Source organism: Canis lupus, chromosome 36 (genome assembly GCF_003254725.2).
Source record: "Canis lupus dingo isolate Sandy chromosome 36, ASM325472v2, whole genome shotgun sequence".
In the NCBI taxonomy this organism is placed as follows: Eukaryota; Metazoa; Chordata; class Mammalia; order Carnivora; family Canidae; genus Canis; species Canis lupus.
The window spans coordinates 17,340,087-17,359,393 of NC_064278.1; the positions used below are offsets into that span (position 1 = coordinate 17,340,087).

Below are 19,307 nucleotides of genomic sequence, written 5' to 3' on the forward strand. Positions count from 1 at the left end.
ACTTTGTTACTATAAAGTGCTAAAATTATATTACTAGCATTAGTGGTACTCCAGCATGTTTGCAGTTTTGTTTATCATAGTTCCATGGATCTGGAATGAGAAAGAATTCTATACATGCCTTATCAGAGAAATTCATCAGCAGCCTTTAAATGAAGTACCCTCATTTAAAACATTTTATAAAACCATTGTGAAGCTCCTGTCTGATGAACGATGGGGGAAGGTGGGAGAATAGGTAATGAAAACGCCACCCTGTGGTGTTCAGTAATCCAAGAAGAGGAGAAATCCCTTTTTCTAATAGATTTTGCCCATAAGCTCTTTTGTACATACAGATGGGAAAGTGTTAAAATACATATGTGGTGTGTTTATGGATTTTAATCAGGAGCTGTTGATAATTAAGTGGATCTAATAATTTTGTCTAAATTTATATTAAACTTCTCAAATTAAATTTATTAAGTTTATTTCTGGACTAACCTTCTGTCCTGGTGTGCACAGCATGAAATGCTTAGAGATTATATAGCTAATGTTCTCTTTCTCAATTTTGAATTTGTTTTTACTGACACTTCTCTCTCTCTCATATTCACTTCCTAATCTCTAAACCTCTATGGGTATCCACCTGAAATGAATTCCTCTTTGCAGTCCTGCATCCTCTGGGGCTAGCTAACCCTGTGGTTGCCTTCAGTATGGACCCACTTTTGCCTTTATTATGCAGTTAATGGGCCCCATTCAGGGCCTTTTTTATTATGTGTTTAATAGGGTGCAGGAACTTTAAAGAGCTGTTTAGGACTAAAATTCATGTATCTGAAAGACAAGGAGGCTTAATTTAAACCACAGAGAATTTCAAAATGTACTATGAGATGCTACTGGTAGAGGAGGGGGGAGGCTGTATGCCATGAGGAAAGCATATGGAATTCAGAATCTCAAGGTCTGTACTTATATCTTGGTCCTGCAATTTATAGCTGTGTGAGTCACTTCAGCCTGGATATTCAGTTTCTTCCTTGGTGAATGTGAGGATAATATCTGTTCTATCTATATTGTAAGGTTGAGTAAAGTTTAAGTGAGATGCAACACCATTGTTAGGAAGACATGCTAGATCCAAGAGTTCTGAAGTGCTGGCTACTTGGAACATCAGGCCATTTTCCTGCTTTTAATGGCTTCAAGTCAAATGATTGCACCTACCCATGTTATATCATTAAATTTTAAGCCTAACTTCTGATAGTCCATTTTTTTGGAAGGATAGAGGTCAGGGAAGCAAATGATCAGGCATGTGGTGAGACATCAGGACTAGGCTTGTTTTAAATCAGTGAGTTTTATATATATAAAAAAGAAGCTACCCCAGCTTCAAGGACTTTAAGGCCACACCTTTCTTCTAAGAGATCAAAACAATTCAAATCAGAGATGGAGGAAGACTCTTAAAAGAAAGATGAGCTCGTTGGCCAGACACGTGATAGAAGAAGGAAAATAGGGCCTGCCATTAAGAAAAAGTCTGCTGAGTAAATACCTGGTTAGGTTTTTACCCAGAAGATGTTCTTACTCTCCCAGAAGATGTCTTTGGAAAAGGTGGGTTTGGTTGGAAGAGTACTCCAGTTGCAATATCTAAGGTTGGACTTTAGCCATAGAAGCAATGCATGCATAGTTCTTAGGACCACAGAAAGCCCAACCCAAATCTAACTTCAGGCAGTGTAAAAATGAGATGCAAAATATGGTATGGAAGAAGGCAGAGCATCCATTTCTTCCTTAACTTGTATTTAGGGTAGTGAAAAGAACAAGCCATGTATAAGAGTCAGTTCTGAGTAGAGAAGGGGAGTGATATATATAGTCAGTGAAATAATTGGACACATGGTGTTGGGACAACAGCTGGTACCAGACCAATTTTTGTCTTCATCGATTAGGCTTCTTCTAGTAACTAAACTGCTACCACAGCAATTTTGTTGCAACAGTGACCTGTGATCACAGTGTTTAAATTCTACTCTACCCATGTAACTCCACCCCAGGACCAGGGAGCCAGCAGTGAGCTGTTAAAATGTATAAAGCCGTTCCTTGCTGGGAGGCCACTACAATCACAGCGTCTCCAAGTTGGAAGCCATGAAAATGGTTTGAAATATTTTACCTTCAGATACAAGACCTTAATCTCATGTTGACCTTGGACTGTAATTTGGATAACTAGCACTTTTATTCCCCATTTGCAGCAGGGAGGCAGATTGGTTAGAAAACCTGTGTTTGCAGTCAGTAGATGGTGTTCACGTATTGGAACCTACATTCCTGTCTTGGATTAATGTTTGTCATGTCAATGCTGAGTTTGCCCAGAAGATATGCTTTTTCTTGAAGGAGCTCATCCAAGATCCCTCTGACTTCCTTGTGACACTGTGTCAGGCAGCACTTTCTTATTTAAGCTCTACATTTGCATTTGAACCTTCTCTGTTCCATTCCTATCATACTCCAGGAGCACTTTTAAAAAATATGGCAGAGCTAGTGTTCAGCTGGTCCACACCTGTAGGCTCTGAAAGACTTTTTAAGGTCAAGGCCCATTTGGAATGGTCAGTGCCTTTGCTGTGTCATCGGTTAAATATTTTGAATATGGCCCCTGTGATACAGCATTACTTTTATCAGATAAAATATATGCAACATACTTCAGCTTAGCAGACTTCAGTTTTTGTTAAAAAGGGGGACATTTCTTTAGGAAATTTTTTGGAATTTGAAAATCCCTTGTATTTTTCTTGCTTTATCAACTTTCTAGTGAAACTGAACAGTAATTTATAGCAAACCCTGTTGTTGCCCAATTCCATGTACTTTGTCCTATTTCTGAATTCATCTGTAGTGGCAGTGGCCTGTCCCTCTGCCCTTAGGCATCTTCCTACCTTGAGCATCTCTGTTTCTCTACTTCTGTCTGATAGTTTTCTTTGGTGCTGAAGTATTGTCACAGCCAACGAGCCAACCAGAAATTGTCAGAGACTGATGCCTGTATGGCAACATTCAACAGATGAGGAGTGAGGGTTGGTGGATAAATGCCCCAGCTTCCTTAACCCTCCCCAAGACAATGTTAAGGTGTGTCCTACTCTCTTCCTCAGTGGGTTCCCAGTGGGCGGAGCCCCAGTTACCTGCAGCAGTAATCCATTCATTAATATATCCATTATCCCCATTATTGGCTTTTCTCTCTTCCCTGCCTCACTTTCTCCACTTTCATACATGTGCTTCCAGAGATCACCTCCCAAATATACTCTGAACCCAAGGCCTTGTCTCAGGGTGTGTTCTCAATGGAAGCCAACCTAAGATAGAATTTTCCCCTGCTATACCATTCTGGGTTCCAGCTTCGAACCCAGAAACCTCGAAATCTCTTAGAAATGCAGATTGATCAAGTCCTGCCTGAGCTCCACACCTTAAATGGTTTTCTTTTGTCTCAAAATAGAATCCAAGATCGGTGCTGCAGCTTAGTGTCCTTAAATGGCCTAGCTGCTCCTGCACTCCAGCTGCATCGGAGATGTACTATGTAAAGTGTTTTCCAGATGCCTCCACTAGGGATTTCTCTTCATTTTTCATTCCCCACCCCGCAGCTCCTAGTCTCTGCTTCCCTGCCCTGCTCTTCCTCTGTCTGGGCTATTCTTTCTCACTATCTGGCTTACCCACTCCTTCACATTCTCAGCTTCACAGGAACCTTCTTGGACCTTTCCAGCCTAGTTCAGTCCCTCTAACACGTGTCCCTAGCATGTGCCTCTCCTTCAAGAGCTTTGCATATTTACAATGATATGACTTATTTTTTATGATATATTTAATGTCTTTCTCTAGACTAGGGATCTGCAAATGATTACAGCTTTATTGAACACAGCCACACCCATTTGTTTTCATATTATCTATGGGTGGTTTGGGGCTACAATCAGAGAATTGAGTATTTGCAGCAGAGACCATACGGATCGCCCAAATTCTCAAATATTTGCTATCTAGACCTTTATAAAAATGTTTGCTGAGCCCTCCTCTAGACTATCAATTCTGAAGATGAAGTCTCTTGCTCATTTTTGTGACCTGGCACCCAACACAGCCCCTGACAAAAAACAGCCATAAATCAATATTTATTACTATGTGACTCGAAACAAAGTTTCTGAGAATGTTACCCATTTTCCTTATTATTTTCCCCTTCTTTTGTGTATTTTGTATGTGCATGTGGCAGTGCTATTCGTAGTAAGTAACACACTTCCAGACCTGTAGATAATTATGTAGTTCCACCTTACAGCTCTTTATCAGACAGAAGTCAGATTCCTATCTCCATGTAATGTTTACTAGTTTTATATCAATGCTCTTACTATAGAGTAAAGATTTTACTATCCTTTTTTTTGGCCAGGTGTTTCAGACCAAGTGGAATGTGATGTGTACTATATAAAGTGTTTTCCAGATGCTTACTTAGTTAAAAAGAATCCCACTTCTATATTTTTGGGGGAAAGCATGCCCTAGCTAGATTTACTTTTAGAATATCAGTGTATAATGAAGTAAAAATAACAGCTTTTATTTTAATGATATGGGGTGCAAAAAATGTATATACTCCCTGTTTCTGTCATTTTTTTACATACAAATTTTATCACTTTTACTAAAAAAAAAAAAAAAAAAAAAAAAAAAAGTAATAATTCCTCAAGCATCTCTGTAATGCCCAGAGGAATTTCTTGGATCTGATTTTAACTTGCCTTTATAACATTATCTCCTGTGATGCTCTAGGATGGAGGATATAAAACGAAGGCCTGTGGGCCCAATCAACATGCTGCCTAGTTTTATAAACAAATTTTATTGGAACACAGCCACACACATTTATTCAAGTATTATCCGTGGCTGCTTTTAGGTTAATGGCAGAGGTGAGTGACTGTGACAGACTGTATGGCTTGCATGTATTTACTCTCTGTCACTTCACAGAAGAAAATTTGCTGGTCTTGCTCTAGGAAACTCCTTATATTAACCATGATCATCTGTTCTCACCATTTCCTCTTCCGGTCAAACTTTTTCATGTCTCTGAGCCTTTGCACATACTGTGCCCTCTGCCTAGAAAAGTACTCCCCCCTTTCTTGCTTAGAAAACTCATGCAAGCTATCAACGCCCTGCTTGGTTTTTCTTTTTTTTTTTTTTTTTTCCTGCTTGGTTTTTCATCTCCCTTGTAAAACTTCTGAATTTCCACAAATGCATTTTTTTTTCCTTTTCTGAGTTTCCATAGCACTGTGTATAGATGTGTGTTAAAGCACTTATATTGCTTTTTGTGTCATAACTCCTAGTTTTTTCTTTATCTCCTACTAGAGTATAAGCTGTAGGGGATACCGTTCTATATCTCTATTCAGTGTATCTCCCAGGTGCTTAGCACCTAGTAGGTACCAAGAAGGCTGATTAATGTCAGAGGGTTGCATGTTATTAGCCAGTGCACAGGAAAGGCATGGTGTTAAAACAGGGACACATAGAGCAGTTGGAGGAATTACAGAATTTTTAATTGTAAAGTGTTTAAGAATTATTCTCACTCTACTTTTCCCCTGTCCTGCCCTTCCAGATGGGAAAAAAAGAGAGGACTTACCCAAGCTGACTCGTAAGCGCCACCTCACAGGGACCGTTGGTGGGGATTCTCTAGACACAGTGTGTTAATTGGAGAGTGAACTGCTTAGTAAAATTGTTAATACTTATTTCCGTAGTCAAAGAAGCAGGGAATATGTTGGCGGGCAGGAAGCAGATCAGAGAATTTTAGTATTAGCTCCATCTTTCATTTGCGGACAAATAAGTTGATTTTCTATCTCCCTCAGCTTTTATTTATGGTAAATAAGGATGATTCTCATTCCTTGATACCATTTCTACCTTTGTCTGTAAATGTTGAATGTTTAAACTTGCTTTGACTCCATCACGGCCTTTGCAATAGCAGTTTTAATGACCTGGCTTGCTACGACCAACTTAATATTTTTCTTCTCTTCTGTGAAAGATCGAATTCAAGATGGAAAGCATCTTTTTTCAAGAGTTTCCCACATTTGTCTGAGTGATGGTGATTTCATGTTGCTAGAGCCAGTTACCTGCTGGATGTTTCATACTCTCCACTCCCTAATGGGGGAAATTTGATCTGGCGAAGAGCCCAGTTGTCCATCTTCCTGGGGCTGGTAACCGCTTATGGGGTGATAAGGATAAACTTTAATCGACATCCTAGACACCCCTTCACTAAGGGAAAGAAGAAGAAAAGACAAAAGGAAAGAGTGAGTGCTGACAAGCAATTTCAGAGATTGATAGTCAGTTTGGACCTAATTTTAAATACCAGTAAAATCATATTTGTCATGTCAGACATCTATTTGAGTGAGAACTCACAAACTAAAATCTCTTTTTTAATATTTATAAAGTTACATTTTAAGAGTCATGGCACTCAACTTTTTTTTCCTTACTACTTTGCGGAAGAGGTCACATGACACTGTCCGCTTTCAAGTTAATGGGCTTTTAACATCTTTTGGGCATGTTCTATAATGAAAGAAATCCATTTTTGCTGGATTTTCATTGTTAAAGCTTTGGCAATGATACTTATGCATGGTAATAATGTCAGTAAAGAGGTCTTGTTTGCTTACAAACAGATTTCAATTGTTGAGAGACCAAATTATGTCCTGTTGCTATAAACATGGGCAGTATTTGGTCTCTGTTCATCAAGCTACTTTGTAATTAGGATTGCATCCAAATAACAAGTGCCTCTTCTCCCATGGAGGTCATTTCAACTTGCAGTTTTCACTGACGGAACAAGGTTTCCTAAGAGGACATGTCTATGCACAAGGATGTGCTTAAATAAAAAAAATTATATATATACATACATTCAGGCTAACCAGTACATCTCTGATTGTGTCTGGCTTAATACTGTTTAGTGTCAGTCAGCAAGAAAGTTTTTAAAATATGGATAGACATTTTGTAAAATTCAGGTCAAAGCCAATATTTAAACTTCTAGATAATAAACGAATTCTCTTAGAAGATTTTGTCAAGGAAAACTTACTATAGCTTGCAAAACTATTTAAGATTGTTCTATACATCTGGAGTTTTGTCCACTAGGTTTTTGGGAGAATGCCCTTGGGTGTACTGGCTATTTTTCTCTGGCCCTAAAAGAAAGAATAATATATGCTTTCATAGTTTTCAGCTGTCAAGCTAAAAAGCCACCAGAGCCAACTCCTGCAGGATTGAAAGCAAGACTTGATCAACCATCACAACGGTAAACAGTGAACAGAGAACATGTAAGGCAGGAACGGAAAGTGATTTAGAGGGTTTTTATTTTGCCAGCTGAGGTTCTGACGCCAAATCCCTGATTTTGTCCTAGGAAAGCTGGTGGTGACATTTGCAGTGGCTCTATTTAAGGAGAGGAAGTTTGATGACTGATAAGAGCCAAGGCTCAGAGTCAGGAGTTGGATGACTGGCGACAGCCATTTCCACAGCTGTCCTTGGGGACCACTGGGAGACTTTTGTTGCTGCTTCTGCCCTGTTTTAGGAAAGTAGATTTCTAGTCAGGCTGTTACTACAGGAGACCCTCCAAGCATTTTCTAACGAATGAAGTTAGGCTTTACACAAGTGAATCTTACTTTGAAGCTTGACATTGGCTGTTTTTTGAGGTATTATTCCCCCACTTTGCAAATGAGGAAAAAGCAGTGAAGGGGGTTTAGAATACCATGCACTTAGAACTTCATCCATAAGACTTCCTATTCTCAGGGCTACTCTACCAGGATACTTGTTCCCTCCTCTGTCCTCCTCACCCCACATGCCAGTTCACTGGATACATGTGACAAGGCACGTGGAAATCTGAAATTCTGAGCATCTTTAAACCAAAAGAGACCACTTACCATGAGTCAGTGAGAAGCAGGGAGTGAGTGCTCTGAGAATATCCCTGCAAATACTTCCTTGCTATGCTTTAGCCTACAAGGGAATGATCTTGTCTCACATTTCCTATTCTTTTACTCAGGACCGGATACATAATTTGTCCAACATGAAATGAAAATATGGGGCCTTTGTTTAAAAATTATTAAGAATTCTGAGCTGATAACAGCAAGCATTAAACTAAGCACAGGGCCCTTTTGAATGTAGGACTTGGCGTGGCTGCGTGGGTCCCACATCCCTGAAGGCAGCCTGGATTTTATAGCTTTTCGTACCTTTTTTATTTAAGACCTTACCTGAACTTTAAAAATGTTGCTCTTGCTGCCTGCCATACATCACAAGAATTTGGACAAATGTATTCACCATTGTGGAATCATACGGAGTATTTCCACCACCCTAAATATGCTCTGTGCTCCTCCATAAAAGACATTTCTTTAGAAGCCAGCTTTGATTTCTGATTCTGTGTCCCTTTTCTTCGTCTCATTGCCTTGACATCTGTGTATCTCAAAATTCCGGGCCAGTATGAAGCTAAAAGGCTCATGTTGGAAAAGTGGGACTGATTGCAAGAAACAAAGGGCCAAATTTATTGACAGTTGTTCTGCGTGGTGGGAGCAGAGCAGATGGGGTGCATCAATGGAGGGTGCACGCACACAGAAGAGCAGCGGGTGGGTGCCTGACGTCATCCTTACCCAATAAAGAAACTGTAGTACAGAGGTTCAGGTAAAAAAATAGCAAAAACTGCAGTTGGTCTGCCCTTTTTCCCACTAGCATAGAAAATTCTGGTGACAACGAATGCAAGAAGCTTTATCAGATATACTTGGAGAAAGCTAAGTAGTATCAGTTTGCTGTCATTGGTTATAGATCCCCCCAACATGGAAGGTGGATAGGAATTCCTCCTAACCAATTATCAGAGCCAGAGGGAGAGAGAGAGAGAGAGGAGATGGGAAGCTATCTTTAAATGTTTGAACTTATTCAGAGCAGCAGGGCCCTCCTTTCCTCTGCTGCTTCCCCTCACTCATTTTTATGAAGTGACCAAGACCGATTTACATGGTAAAAAGAAATCATAGTGAGTGAGAAAGGATGCATATCAGTTCTCTGCCCTTTGCCCTATGAATGATGGGGGATGGAAGGGAAGGTAGAGGGTGAGAATCAGGGCTGGTTGGTGATGGTGGGGGGTGCTGTTACTGAGTATAAGCTGGCAAAGCTACCTGGTCTCCTGGGAACTCCATCCTGAAGGTCTAGCTAGGACGTCCACATCATCCATGAAGCACTTTCTTTTTATGGATTAATGGATTGTGTTTTGGAATCAAGTTATTTATTTAGCTACATAATCCTGGAAAAGATGATGTAAGGCCTGATTTAGTGACTTTAGTTAAATGTGTTCGTGGCCTACCTTCCATTTCAGCTGCAGCTGGGGTGGACAGCTCCTGCGCCCGTCAATGCCCCACATAAGCTATTCCCAGCCTCACACCTCAGGACTTCTTCCTAACCCACAAGAGCTTGCACAGCCTAACCTCGGGACAGTTGGGAAGTTTGGGGGAAGTTAGTGCTCTGGAGGTACCCTTCAAATAATGGAGGGTGAAAGTCTGTAGATAAATCTCCAGACTCCTGTGCTTTGGAGACAGAACTCTGGGATGCATTCTCCAAGAGTCCCCAGTAAGAAAACCAGCTCAGTAGCACAGCCATACTGTCTTTCCTTCCTTCCTTGCCTCAGTGTTCCTGCCCTTCACTCCTGCTTCCTGGGTTCACCTCCCAAAAAAGATGCATGTAAGTCCCAGTTTCAAGCTCTTCTTTCAGGGGAATACAAATTAAAAGATGCCCAGAGAATGAATAGGATGCAGTGTAGGCCAGGCTAGCATGCACGTGTGCCAGCCTTCTGGGTGTCTGAGTTCAGGCATGGCATTCTTTTGTGTACAGATCTTCAAACTTTGAGCTGATAACCAAACGTGAAAATCAGAAGGGTAAAGTGTGCTTCCTGCCTAATGGGAGCATATGGTCCACCAGAAAGACTTGATGCTAGAAGTCTACACAGAGTATAATGAGAGCACAATGGCAGTGGTCAGTTATGCATCCGTGATTAGGGGCTGGGAAGGATGAGTGGTGAAAGCCAGCTGGGCAAAGCGAGGAAGGGTGTGACAAGACAGGGGGAAGCTGGCTAAGACACACTCACCTGCACAGGCTGGGGCACAGTTTGAGATTCACTCAGAACCAAGAGATGAAAGCCACCACCTGACGTCTCATGTGAAAGACAGTGGAAGTTGGTGAGGGGCTTAGGAGCATTCCTTTTTTTTTTTAATATTTTATTTATTTATTCATTAGAGATACACAGAGAGAGAGACAGAGACACAGGCAGAGGGAGAAGCAGGCTCCATGCAGGGAGCCCGATGTGGGACTCGATCCCCAGACACTGGGATCAGGCCCTGAGCCAAAGGTAGACGCTCAACCACTGAGCCACCCAGGCATCCCAGGAGCATTCCTGAAATATCGTGAAACAATAGCACTTTGCAGAGCAACTCCACAGATGACTGCCCCTAACCATGGGAGTAGAGCACAAGGCTTTGACTCAGGATTCTAAACTCTTTTTTTTTTTAGTTGTTATTCTCTTTAATGTTATGACAACTGTATTTCTATTTTTCCAAAATAAACTTCTTGATTTAGTTAGGGCCTCAGGGGTACAGGGTATTAACTGCTGTCCTGTTCTATATGATACATGTGTTCAAAGCAGATCTTAACTTTCTATGTCTTCTTCAGAAGAAAGGGCTCCATGATTGCCTGAAAGGCTTGAAGAAATGTGTATGCAGCTAAAGCACCTTTGCTGAAACTTGAGTCCTTTCAGACACAGTTGTCAAATTCCATCAGCTTTTTGCCTCAAAATGCACTTCTAGTTTCAGCCCTGCTCATCTGAATATTGACATTTACAGTGCTTCGGTCTGATTGTTTAGGTCCCAGCCAGCAGAAGATTCTGCCCAAATCCTTGGCAAAGATGCTACTTGAAAAGCCTTGCTTTACTTCAGTACTGCAAGGATCTCTTTTTACACCCTTGAATGTAAAGACATGAAGAATCAGAGAAAACCTCTCTTTGCACCCAAAGGATGTGTTGTAGGCTGGACCTGTCACAGTTGTCCATTCTATGTAATTTCCAGAGTAATCCCTAGCCTTACCCATAAACTACTATGCCATCCACCTTTTTTTTTTTTTTCACTTCTTCCTCTGTTTTAAGGAACCTGCTCACTGCCTATTTGATGTGGAGTAGTCTATGGAGAATGTTAGAGTCGGAAGGGTGCCTATACAGATCTGTAGAAAGGCCTTTTTAAGTTCATTTACAACTTCATTATGGATGCTTTCAAATAAAAACAGACACTTCACAGTTGTATATATCTGGCAAGGGATTCCAGATTCTTTGCACTTTACAGTGTTGCTTTCTTCCAAATTTTAAGCTCCCTTTTACTGCAAGGCTTACAGTAGACAGAGCTAAGCTTTACAAAATTCCAGTTCTAGGTCTTACACTTTTCCTTCTTTCTCTTTTTATTCCAGGGAAAAGGATTTATTGAGAGAGAGTAGAAAAGTTATTTCGTAAAAGGTGAAAGAAAAAAACCTGGAAGGTTTATTTTGGAAGCACATATAAATGACTCTGTCCGGAGAAGTAGGAAAAAAATGATACATTCATTTAAATCTGAATGGAAATTTAGTTTGCCATAAGCTATTAGACTGACTGCAAGAATGAGGATTTAATGAGAAGAGAAAACTCATCTGTGACTTTGTGATAAGCAGGTGCTGAAATCTGTCATTGCTTTGAGGGGGCATTTCAGAGAAATCCAAAATAATGGTATCAATGTCTTGCCATCTGTTTTCTTATTCCAGTTTGTACCAACCTTTTAAAAAACACTCATTCTTACACAGGCATCTGCACACACTATTTTGGCCTTTGAAGTGGGCAATGAGCATTGCATAACAATTATCATAAAATTGGACTTGAACTGTCTTGAACTTTCTGCGTGTTCATTGGCTGATTGATGCTTTGTACATTGAGTCGTCTTCAAAGAATACCAAACAGAAGAACTGTGTTTTGAATTTTCTCTAGAGAGCTCCTATAGCTTCTGGTATGTGAGGGAAGGTGGGAGAGAGGAGTGATTTGTTGTTACTTTGTGGGTCTGTTTTAAATGCTCTGTGGTAGCATCCCTGCAGCCCTGTTGCTTTCATGTTTTCTGTTCTTTGTTTTTAATCTTTTTGAGACAACAGCTGGATTCTGCTTTTAGCACTTACTCTTGATTCCTGTCCTGTTGTGAGTCATTCTGGTGGGGGCTTTTTTGTTTGGTTGGTTGGGGGGTTTGGGGGGCTTTTTTGTGTGTGTTTTAGCATGTGGCATACTACTTTTCCATAGCTTTTAATTAAAAGTTTGGCTTTTTCAAACTTGCCATTGGCAAACTGCTAGAAAATAGAGCCAGTGGATATTTGCAAGGAGTCTGAGATCCTGTTTTACCCTAGTAGCCTTCCCATCTAAGGGTTGAGTGCTTTCTACCAACTCTGTTTTTGGTGAAAGTCCACAGTGCATGCTTCACTTGAGATAAACCACATGTGTTGATTTGTAACTCACATGAACAGGCCAAAAAAGACGTATTTCCTGAGGTTTTGTTCACAACTTTCTGCGATTTTAGTTACTACTAAAATGGTTTAATTTTAAACACAGCAAATCTACTTCTAACTTGGTTCTCCGAGACTGCCAATTTTGAATTTTATGCTGACATAATTTGCCCCCAAAATATATATGCTTGGGTCACCAAGGGCATTCAGAGATGATTATCTCGTTTTTGTATATGGGAAGGAAGTGGTTGGGGAGAGGAGGAATAAAACTAACACTCACCCCACCCAGAGAAAAAAAGCCAACAAGAATTTGCCCCAAAGTCATTCAGAATGATTGTTTTGTCCAGATTATGAATTTATAGAATAAGCTATATAGTTATAACAACTTAAAAAATTAACCCACTTTTGATCAGATTTCTCACATTTCCAATTGCCTTAATATCCTTTTCTATCAGATTTATTTTGGAAAATCATAGTGAAAATGGAGTCTTTTCTGGGAAATAACCCAGCAATGAGAGAGAGACACCATTAAGAGATTTTATGAGAAATCAAAGTTTTAAACTTTTTTTTTAATCTTCCATTTTTATGCCAGATTATGTGAACTGCTGAACTTCATACAGAATTTAACATACAATAAGAAAACAGAACCTGCGGAAGCTGTCAAGATTTATTAACCTCCTTTTGAGGTCTTTGATTCGCTATGTCCTTCATAAGATAGGACAGAAGGAAATTACCCAGTGAATGAAGCATTTTTGGATTTGTGAGAAAAGTTATCTTAATCAGTTTTTAATGTTTTTTTTTTTGAGATAGCATGTTTTCAGGATAAATCGTTATAGCACACTGAATTATAATCTACAAATTAGAATATAATTGTGCAATTTGTGTTTAATTCTCTTGCTCACATTTTATATTAGGCTTATTTCTTTGCAGACTTACAGTATTGTGAGTTTTTCATAAACAGCTATTTAAAGCCATTCACATAATCAAAATAATATTTATAGATATTCAGAAAATGATTAATCTTAGGATTGTGGCAAAGCAGAAAACCTTACTATGTGGTTTGCCACCTCCCCCTCCAAAAAAATTCAAGTTCTGGTTAAGTTCCCTGAATGAGCATAGTGAAAATTAGTTTCCTTTGGAAAGATCATACAATTGCAAGACTAATTTAAATTAGGAGGGCACACTGGGCTTGGCAGAGGGCATTGTGAGAAAGCAAAGCATAATTTTCCTCCAAACAAAGACAAGCTTGTTGGAGAGCATGCTTTATTGCCTGGAAATTCTATATATATGCAAAGTTGCTCATCAATTCACTGTTGGGTTTTATGTGCTTGGTTTCTCCTTTTGTTTGGAAAAATCCAATGCTGAAAAAAGTAGGCGTAGCTCTGCGTGCTATAGGCGCAAAGAAACCTACACATGCCAGTTCTCCCGGTGTGCAGTGTTCCTGTGTGGGGAGCTGCCTGCGGGAGGGATGGTCAGACTTGACTTCATGCAGGTGGAATCAGGCTGTGTGCTTCAGCAGGGTCCACCCAGGATTTCCAGAAAATGACTTGCCCACATCTTTTTCTGATCCCTCCCTCTAGCAGCCAGGTGGATATATTTGGTAGGTTAGGTTCACATCCTAAAGTCCTTATAGTGTTTTCTTTAAAAAAAAAAAACAAAAAAAAAAAACAGGTTTATCGAGGCATAATTCACATACCATACAATTTGCCCACTCAAGTGTACAATTCAATAGCGGTCAGTAGGCTGCATAACCATCACCACAATCAATTTCAGAACATTTTGTTATCACCCCCAAAAGACCAACCATACCCGGGTTAGTCTCTTGAGAACCAGATTGGGATAAATTAATTCACTGAAACAAAGGTGAACATTCATTTCAATGGGAGGCTTTTAAATGAAAGTTATCTTTGGAATTGCCTTCTTCACTCTGTGTCTTAACTTCCTGGTGTAGCAACTACATTCGATACTTATAAATAGCATGTGTACCAAACTCTACAGTGTGCAAAGTGATGTCTGTCAAATTGCAGGTGAGAGGCTTGACTGGCAGCAGGACAGGGTTGCGGCGGGGGGGGGGGGGGGGGGGGGGGGGGGGGAGGCGGGGAGGGGCTCCCTGGCGACTGGCCTCGGGGAGAGGAGCTGTGTTATTTGGCAACATCGGAGGGCCAGCCTACAGGCTGGAACCTGGGCACCTGAGTGACCTGCAAATAAGCATATGGAGTCTAGTCTGGGGAAGCAGATCCAAACTGAGAAGAGGAATGTGGGTACCAGGATGATTCCCATGCAGGCATTGTGAGTTTGAGGGTTAAACATCAAGATGGAAAAGGGGACAGAGATCTGGAAGGGAGGTGGAGAGCATGTAAACAGTCAACACCCAGGAAGAAATGCCAGGTGGCTGTTGAATCCTGCACCCTGTGAATGAATCCCACTGGCCACCATTGCATGCACCTTACATTCTGTATCCCCAGACCACTGCCTCTTTGCTCTCTTGATGCAGCACTAGTTACTCCTTTCTTTTCTCCAACCTCTCCACCACCTCCATCCCTTCCTCAGGGCTGCGTCATTTGGTTGGCTCATTTGGACGGGCTCTGGTCAATATACTCTCTTAGACTCAAATCTGTCCCTTTGGCCAGCTCCCTACACCCATAGATGAGACAGAGGCACTTAACTAGGCATTTCAGCTCCCTGGGATGCAGAGAGGCTGGAGCAGCCCACTTCCACTTGAAGGAGAGAGCAGAGAATAAACCAGAATGTTATCACCTGAAGGGGTTGGGGGTGGTTGGAGGAGGTTCAGATAAGATTCCTCTGGGAGCTGGGGTCCAGACTAGAGTCCCTCACCTGGCTGCCCTCATCCTGAGCTGTCCCCATGTCTGTCCTTAAAGGTGTCGTTTTCAGCTTGACATTTTCACTGAAGGAAGGAGAATCCTTTTTGTCTGGGTTAGCTGCATACCATGCAGGAAAGTGGTTGGCAATATTTCCTTTTCCAGTGAGGCTGCTAAGGAATTTTTAACAATGCACTCCTCTGTTCCCTAAAATTCTCTCTTCTCAAGATTGTTCTGTCTGATGCAATATGCTATAATTTCCCCCCAAAGTTTAAATACACATCATTGTATTCAATAGATGTTACTTATAAGCTATAGATATATTGATCTGGGGAGAAATGTAATGTTATTTTACAAACATCAGGAATTATATTTAAACTGGCAATAAAATCAAGAATATCTGTGCATTGCAAATATTGGAAAACACACATTCATGTTTTATACTTTGGATTTTCATAAGCATTACACACTTGTGTCATCTTGCTTAGATTTTTGTGTTGACTGGTCGAAAAGTTGTTTCTCCCCTTCTAGCACTATAGAGATCATTTATAGGAAAGTCCAGTGTAGGCATATTCTGAATGGAGAATTGACATTTGAAGTTGAGTTTCTAGATTGCAGCAGAAATTTGTTTTTGTGTGTGATCAAAGGTTAATCTGTGTGGGACAGTTAGACTCTTTGGCTCTATTAACATTGGAGATGGGACATCTGGTGTCCTTGGGCGTCATGGAAGCCAGAATGCACTTCCCAGAAAACCTAGTTACAAAAGCTGTAAGGGCAGTGGCCAACAAGCAGCATGCCTGCTAAAAGAACCTAGAAAATTCCAGCTTGATAGAGAATGACACTGAGACTAAGGGGATCCTCTGGTCTGGTGAGTAGGGTTTGCCAACAGTGAAAGAACAAAAAATTAAACTAGGAGAGTGCATTATAGCTTTGGGTCATCTGTAAAGTGTAGGCAGTATTTAAGGCTAGAGTTAGCAGGACAAGAAATAGCCCTTTGAGAAGAGAGGTAGACAAGGGCAAGGCAGGCTGTGGACCACATTGAGGGCCAGAAAAAAAAAAAAAAGAAGAAGAATATATACTCATCAAGGAGTAAAGGCAACGGAAGTTCAGGCATGGGGGCCATGTGAGGAGGGATTTGGGGAAGTCTGTGGCTTTGTAGTTTTGCTGTCTTTCCACCTGCTACACCCGTCTCCCCACATGCCAGATACATGGGCACATGGTACTCAGGGGCAGCTCTGGGCCTTCCCAGCCAGTGGGTATAGAGCTTCCATTCCAGTAAGGAAGTGTGGAGAGGCAGAGGCAGTTGGACCTATGAAATGCAGGCAGAGCCTGTGACAGGGTCGAGTCGGGGAAGGCAGATGTTGACAGAATAAATGCATTAAGAGTAATCCTTTTAAGTTTTAAGTCCCAACTCCCTTTCCTTTTTTGGTAACTTATAATTTTGATATAATTTTAAGTATACCTAGAAAAGTTGGAAGAAGAGTACAAAGAACTCTCCTAGACTCTACTCCACTTCTGCTGTTTGCATTTTGCCCCATTTACTTTTGCCCCATTTACTTCTTTCTTCCCCTCCCTTTCTCTCTATTCTTTTTCTGAATCATTTGTAAGGTGAGACATTATACTCCTTTACCCCTAAATAATAAATACTTCAGGGCATGTTTCCTTAGAATAATCATATTTTCTTATATAACCACAATTATCAAAAGCTATAAATCTGTTTTTTAACACTAATAATATTCAAACACCACCTATAATGTTCTACAACTTCTATTCTTCTTAAACTTACAGAGATTAAAATTTAATTACATTTCTTTTTTCATCTGACAGTGTTAAAGGAGAGAATACACACAATATTTTTTTCTTCATCTGTATTACATGGGAAGCCTTTGCCAAGGTTACAGATAATACAGTTGGCAGTCAGAGGAGTTACAACATAATAACACCAATTAGATAAAGCCATCAGAGAGATCAAAGAAATTTTCTGAGTGATATGCTTGCATATTTGTTTGTCTTGGAATTAAATTTTTACAGTGCTATCTCATTTTCATGAATATAACTGAAATCATCACTTGATAAGACCTGTGTATATGATCTTTATTTTTTTGCTTTACATAAAGGAAGATATTTTGATAATGCAAATTCAATATATTCCAGATTTCCCCCAATTGGGTTAAATGGGGAAATGGCCCCAAAATGAGGTATCTAACAAAAAAAGCAATGGGGAAATATGTTCTGATCAGAAAAGCCATCCAAAATACATTATTAGAGACAGAGACAGAGAGAGAGAGAGAGGGGGGGGGACAAAACATCATGTACCAAATGATCTCATTTGTTTAAAGCCAGTAGATGATAGATAGATAGATAGATAGATAGATAGATAGATGATAGATAGATAGATAGATAGATAAAGAAAGAAAGAAAGAAAGAAAGAAAGAAAGAAAGAAAGAAAGAGAAAGAAAGAAAGAAAGAAGAAAGAAATATTTGGACATTGCAGAAGAAATGAATATCAACAGTGATTAACTTGACAGTGGGACTGGGTAGGTCAGTAGTAAGTGGAGGGTAACTAAGGGAGATAATTATTTTTTTTCCATTTATACTCCTTGTAGTTAAATTTTTATCATGTGCTCTTATTTATTTTATAGAAGTAAAAATTTATTTTTATAAATGTGTATAAAGGGAAGGAGGATGGGATATAAAGATAGGGAGAAGAAGAGAAAGAAGAGAACAGGAGTTGGAAATAAAACCAAACAGCAAACTTATTAAAAAATGATGTGTCTTAGAAAGGAACAGCAATAAGCAGAATTATTAAAAGAAATAAGTTGGATAGGGACTCCTGGGTGGCTCAGCGGTTGAGCATCTGCCTTTGCTCAGGGCGTGATCTCAGGATCCTGGGTTCGAGTCCTACATTGACTCCCTGTGAGGAGCCTGCTTCTCCCTCTACCTATCTCTCTGCCTCTCTCTCTGTGTGTCTCTTGTGAATAAATAAATAAAATCTTAAAGAAAGGAAGGAAGGAAGGAAGGAAGGAAGGAAGGAAGGAAGGAAGGAAGGAAGGAGAAGAAGAAAGAAAAGAAAGAAAGAAAGAAAGAAAGAAAGAAAGAAAGAAAGAAAGAAAGAAAGAAAGAAAGAAAGAGAGAGAGAGAAAAAAGAAAAGGAAGGAAGAAAGGAAAGAAGGAAGGAAGGAGGAAGTGGGAAGGAAGGAAAGAAGAAGTTGGATATGTAAAATTAATCATTTTCTACCTTCAGCTATTTATATACAGTTGCCAGTTTTTTCAGCAAGATTCACACATAGGTCTCTTAAAACTAAATTTTCAATAATGAGTGTGTTTTGGTGCTAATTCTGGTGGAGCAGACTGGCCACTCTATCCCCAAGTACTTCCTTTTAAATTACAAAATTGATTAGTATCATAGATTTTGATGAGTTAGATTTAGGTTTTGTTTTTATCAACATCAACTGATCTCCATGCTCCCACTATCGGTTCTCTGAAAGCAAGAAGCCTATTCATGAAAAGCAAACAAATATCACAGAGATATTTGAACATGTGTATCATATGATCTCAAGTAACTTCTTTCATCATATCTACAAGTCATTAGATTTGCTTTTGTAGATCTTCATGCATTAGATGTGTTTTTCTTTCAAGCCTTTTGTTTTGTTTTGTTTTGTTTTTTGTTTTTTGTTTTTTTGTTTTGTTTTGTTTTGTTTTGTTTTGTTTTGTTTTGTTTTGTTTTGTTTTAGATGGGAATGTTCCCCTTAGCAGAATCGGTGGCAAGAAAAAAATCATGACGTAGAGGGACTGGGAACCAATATTTATTGTGTGCTCAGGCTGGGAGGAGCTTTGTGTAGGTTACCTCATTCAGTCCTTCCATCAATTGTAAGGGGTATGTGGTAATATTTCTGGTTTTTACTATTGAGGAACCTGAACCTCAGAGTGGTTAACAAATTCTCTCAGTAATTCCTTCACTCAAGGAAATAGTAGCAGGCTATGTGCTCTGGGGTTCTAAACATGCTCTGGGGTTCTAAGCATGCAGCGGGAGACATAGTTGTGGCCTCTGGCCTCTATTAGCCTGTAGTGGAA

At 40.0% G+C, this 19,307-nt stretch overlaps 1 protein-coding gene across 12 annotated transcripts in view; it reads left to right on the plus strand.

The window, feature by feature from the left end:
* RAPGEF4 (Rap guanine nucleotide exchange factor 4) overlaps window positions 1-19,307 on the plus strand; it is a 283,291-nt gene that overhangs the window by 129,448 nt on the left and 134,536 nt on the right. Inside the window, exon 1 of one of the 12 annotated variants that reach the window (XM_025460200.2) lies at window positions 11,898-11,933. The exons of 9 other annotated variants lie outside the window; for them this stretch is intronic. The gene's annotated coding sequence lies outside the window, so the exon portion shown is untranslated. Of the gene's footprint in view, window positions 1-11,897; window positions 11,934-16,083; window positions 16,102-19,307 lie in introns of those variants that run through there. 2 more of the 12 variants (XM_035698058.2, XM_025460196.3) reach the window with 2 other exon arrangements.